The sequence below is a fragment of the Carlito syrichta genome, unplaced genomic scaffold, assembly GCF_000164805.1.
Source record: "Carlito syrichta isolate Samal-C Ts95f unplaced genomic scaffold, Tarsius_syrichta-2.0.1 Scaffold80809, whole genome shotgun sequence".
Lineage (NCBI taxonomy): Eukaryota > Metazoa > Chordata > Mammalia > Primates > Tarsiidae > Carlito > Carlito syrichta.
In genome coordinates this window covers 53893-59580 of record NW_007024905.1, presented here as the reverse complement: position 1 = coordinate 59580, position 5688 = coordinate 53893, and the positions used below count along the sequence as shown (strand labels likewise).

General features: G+C 37.2%; 1 pseudogene; it reads right to left on the bottom strand.

Annotated features, from left to right (window-relative positions):
• LOC103257580 overlaps window positions 1-5429 on the bottom strand; it is a 10930-nt pseudogene extending 5501 nt beyond the window's left edge.
• Window positions 5430-5688: the final 259 nt, after the last annotated feature.

Here is a 5688-nt window from a genome sequence, read left to right as displayed (position 1 = left end):
GCTCAAAGAAATCAAAGATGACACAAACAAGTGGAAAAATATCCCATGCTCATGGATTGGAAGAATCAACATTGTGAAGATGTCTATCTTACCTAAGGCAATCTACAGATTCAACATTCCAATTACCAGCAACATTCTTCTCAGACCTAGAAAAAACAACACAAGAATTTATATGGAAACACAAACGACCGAGAATAGCCAGAAAAATCCTCAGCAAATAAAAACAAAGCAGGTGGTATCACATTATCAGACTTCAAACTTTACTATAAAGCTACAATCATCAAAACAGCTTGGTATTGGTATAGGAACAGACATATAGATCAATGGAATAGAATTGAGATCCCAGAAGCAAAACCTCAATTTCTCAACCAACTCATCTTCAACAAAGTCTCCACCACCTATCACTGGGGAGAGGAGAACCTGTTCAGTAAATGGTGCTGGGAAAACTGACTGACCACATGCAAAAGACTCAAACAAGACCCCTATCTATCCCCATACACAAAAATTAACTCCAAATGGATCAGAGACCTAAATGTAAGCCCTCAAACCATAAGAACCTTAGAAAATGAAGGACATATCCTCATTGAAATTGGAAATGGCATCCAATTCCTGAGCAAAACTCGAAACTCACAGGCCATAAGGGATAAGATAGACAAGTGGGACCTCATTAAACTGACAAGCTTCTGCAAAGCCAAAGAAACCATCAAGAAAGCAGGGAGACAGCCCACAGACTGGGAAAAAGTATTTACCAATTCCAGGTCTGACAAAGGCTTAACATCTTGGATCTACAAGGAACTCAAATGTGCTGAAAAGAAAAAAGCAAGCAACCCCATTATAAAATGGGCAAAAGATATGAACAGACACTTCTCAAAGGAAGACACCTCAGCAGCCAACAGACACCTGAAGAAATGCTCAACCTCACTAATCATCAGGGAGATGCAAATCAAAACCACACTGAGATACCACAACTCCAATCAGAATGGCAATTATCAATAATTCAGAAAATAATAGTTGTTGGAGAGGATGTTGCGAAAAGGGAACACTCCTACACTATTGGTGGAAATGTAAACTAGTGCAACCTCTGTGGAAAGCAGTGTGGTGATTCCTAAAAGCTCTAAACATCAACCTCCCATATGACCCTGCAATCCCCCTACTGGGGATATACCCTGAAGATCTCAAATCACTCTATCAAAAAGATACCTGCACACGAATGTTTATCACAGCATTGTTCACAATAGCAAGAACCTGGAACCAACCACACTGTCCATCAAAAGAGGACTGGATTTTAAAAATGTGGTATATATACATGATAGAATACTATGCAGCCATAAAAAAGAACAAAATCATGAATTTTGCAGCAACCTGGATGGAGCTAGAGTCTATAATACTGAGTGACCTCTCACAGAAACAAAGATCTGAGTATCACATATTCTCACTCATATAGTGGACCTTGATCATCCAACACACTACCATAAGTAAATGACTGACAGTGGTGGGATACTATGGGGGTGGGGGATGGGACTAATGGTAGTAAACATCTGTCTGGGGATGGGGAGACACCTGTTATCAACAAGGGGGACTGAATGAAGCATATTTGTATACCTAACCCTTAACTTTACCCCACAATATCAAAATAAAAAATATTGATAAAAAATAAAAATAAAAATAGAAAATGAGTTTGGAATAAAGACAGATATTTCTTAAAAAAAAAAAGGAATGATCTGGAGAATCTGAATGGTGTAAAGTTCAACTTCTATCTCCCATAAATAACCAGCTGTATTATAAGTATCATACCTCCTTTTTGACTTCTGACACAAACTTTCCTTCACTTCATATTGTCTGTCTTCACTTTGTCATTGAGATTCTTTGAATGCATTTGAGGCATACTCTGCTAAATCCAAAAGTTCAGTCAGATCATCAACTGAAATGGTCCTACTTGTTCTATTAGCCTCTATCCACAAACTTATTTTATTTTTGTAGACTTAATCCAGTGAATCTGAGATATAATAATTGTCAGGTTCTATCTTTCTTGCTTGTTCTGCCCAACTTAGAGCATTGCTAAAGTCTCTCTCTTTAATACAGAAATGTCTTGACAAGGCTTGGCAAATGAACGCATTTGGGTTGAACCGACGGATACCTTCAAGCAATACTGCTTTAACTGCTTCATTTCCTTCATCTTTATGTAATGCTTCAATAAATGGGGAAAACCAATTTCCTTTTTCACTTTCATTGCACTGTCTTGTGACAAGGAGTGTTTGCATATCTTGGAGAAATTTGCTTCTCCCCATACCAAGATCATAGAGCACATTTTCTCTGAGCATATTCAACATAATTTGACTTTTATCCAGCTGATAACTTTTCTTCAATTCTTCCAGCAAGAGATTTGCAATCAAAGGATGAATGATACACACTCCACAGTATGTCCCATATTCTCTTACCTCTGTTTTTATCAAAAGTGTAGAGTAGGTGCCCATCTTGCCTTCAAATTTTTCTGGTCCCCAGAAAGCATTCTTGTTTCCAATTCCCAAGAACTTTTTACAGTGTTCTAGTGAAATGATGGTGTCAGGCACATATGAATTAAGAAGAGCCAGAAAAGAAAATAGCTTTGCTTGCTTCGTGGAAATACTTTGTCCTTTCAGTATGTTCCTGACTACATTATCTATGTTCTCTTTATTAAAATTGGTTTTCAAGATCATGAAAGAATAAAAATCTTCAAAGTTTTTATGTTGTTCCTTGATTTCTTTCAATTTATACTCAAAAGCTCTCTGTTCTTTGTCAGATAGTTGGTGTATTATGGCAATACTCTCTGAGCTCATTGCTCTTTTTTTAGGATTTTGTGATATCATACAATTTAGGATTATCACTAGAGGTTTCTCATATTGAATGTGCTTTTTGGGTATAGCTCTTTGAATAGAGGCCTGCAGAAGATAAATGTTGTCCTGCTTTTCAAAATCATCAACAAGGAGCAGGATAGGTAAGTATTCCTGATGGTCTCTTTCCCCCATGGTGATTAAATGGGCTACTGTTCCCCAATTCAGAAAAACCCACTGTTTTGTTTTTCAGAACAGCACATCTGAATTTGTCCCTTAGTTCCCAGAGAATATGCATAGCCAAAGTTGTTCCTCCACAACCTGGATGATGATATTGATGAATAATTTTGGTACACATGGGTTTAGAACAATCTGCACAGTTTTAAATCGTTGCTTCAAGTCTCTCATATTTATCCCTTTTGACAAAAGGGGTAGAATAGTTTTCAGAAGAAAAGTAGAAATTCCACCATGATACTTTGCCACCTCGATAGAAGTCTTCCTCTTTTGATACTTTGAATTCACAGAATTTATCTTCATCTTTCTCTAGGTGTGTGCCTTCACATTCATTTTCACAGCAGTCATGCTATCTTCCTCCTTTTTCGGAAGGACGACAGATGAACCAATGGATGGAAAAAGTCTCTCTAAAGACCGAGTCATAGATTTTAGTTTAAGAATAGTGCCATTTATCTTTTCAAGACTTAATGCAGAAATACATTGGCTTGAAAATTCATCTTCTTGTCTTATTAATATTGCTTCAAGTAGATCTTTCCATCTCTGAAATATGAGTGGGTGGATACAAATGCACAGCATACTTTTCATTCCTTTGAGATCTTGATAGAAAGTACAGAAAGTCACAATGAGGGGGACTCTTGGGTCATCCATGGAGGAAAGTAACAGAAATACCACTAAAAACTTCCCTCTTGGTATTATGTCTTCATGTGTGAGAAATGAAATCAGTTTCCTGACATCAGAAGCTCTTTCTCTTTGCCAGGAACTTGAGTCTAAGGGCTTATATTTTTCAATGTCAAGGTATATCCTGCCATTGCAGAACATTCAGCTGGGTTGCTGGTACAGATTCAGAGTAGAGATCTTCTCATTTGGTGTGGTTTTTCTCTTCTACACAGAGACTTGGGAAGTGAAGGTTTGCTATTTGGCTTTCTTTATAAGTTATGACTACTCCATTGCTCTCAGATTCGAGATTAAACTCCAATACAGCAAACCATTTAATTTCCTTTAGAAAATCCAAGTGCTTGGTTTCATCTGGATGGCACGTATTTGTTACAAGAATGTACCACTCATAGTATGAGTTATCCAGACGATCCTGATTTCCTGTTAACTGTTAACAAGCTGTGGTCCCTCTCTGTTTATCTTTTTTATTTGTTTTTGCTCTATGTTTTCTTCTTCTTCTTTCCTGGTCTCTGCCAGTGTTTTTAAATCTAATCTGAATGCTTTGAAATCAGCTTTATTTTTGTATGATGCTCTTAGGGCTACTCCCATCTCTCACAAAGACAGATAATTCTGGACTTTGTTCCCATATTCTGTTCTTGTAAATCTGCCTTTTAATCTGGAAATAATAATCTTCACATTCAGCCTAATGTGGAATGACATCCACTTCAACAACAAACCTGTCAGATAGGGTACTGTTTGGCAGTAAACCTTTCACAAATCTTGGCGCTCGGATGCACTTCTTTGTTTGTTGGACCTGATGATCTTCAAAATACTGGTGTGTCATCTGATTAAAGTGGTCAGTGAGGGTTCCTTGGGAACTCTGGTGAGTGTCACGCCAACAAGTTTTCCATGGGGTTTGTGTATGACTCCAAAATGAATGGTGCTATTGGTACGTGAATTTATACAAGCTGAAGCGAATCGAAAAATCTCATTGCTAAATTTCATCTTAATATCTTCCTCTGTAGCTGTTTCTGTATTTGTGAAGCTTTTGAATTCATGTACTGGATCAATGAGATTGCCTGGCCCTGTTTCAGGAGGAAGACTAAAACCCAGTTTGTAACAATATGGATTATTGAATTCATCAAAAGGGTATGGTGCACATGTTATTTCCATGGATGGTGGCTTTTCCTTTGTGTCTTTTATTTCATCATCTGTGAGCTCCTTGTTTAGTGACTCAGAACGTTTGGCAACTCTACTCATTGCAGAGGCAGTAGCCATACCTGTGTTTCCTTTATCTTTTTGTTTTTACTTTGAAGGTTCACTACTTTCCTTTTGCATCGAAGTTGGTTCTTCAGCAGCATTTGTCATACCACCTTGTTTCCTCTTAGATTTCTGAACAGAATCTGTAGAGGAAGTTTTCTGCAATTCTTTGGTGGATTGCAGAGGAGGATATTAAGATGAAATTTAGCAATGAGATCTTTCAATTCGCTTCAGCTTGCATAAATTCATGTACCAATGGCACCATTCACCTGTTTGGATAGCTGGCCTGTGTGTTATTCCCATATCCACAAGATAGTTTTTCTTTAGCCACTTCAAGGTTTCTCCATCCACATCTTGTGCAGTCAAAACTTCCCTGTGTTTTTTATTAAACTTATGACTTTCTAGCCACCAATTTATATCCTCTTTTGCCCAGTAATCTGTATTTTCTGGGAAGTCCAGGTGCTTTGCCATTGATACCTGTATATAGAAAAAGAAAAACTATTTAGTATCTTTAAAAGCAAAAATTTAAAACAATCCATTTCAATAGGTAATATGCCTGTGTGTTACAAAATTTTAAAAGTTTAGAAGGATATGACAACTAATTATTTCCTCAGAGAAAATGACTGTTGCCAGTTTCTTGTGTATCTCTCTGAATAAACACCATCAAAGACAAATACATACGTTCTCTTTTGACATAAATGGTAGCATACTACACATAACTATCTTCACC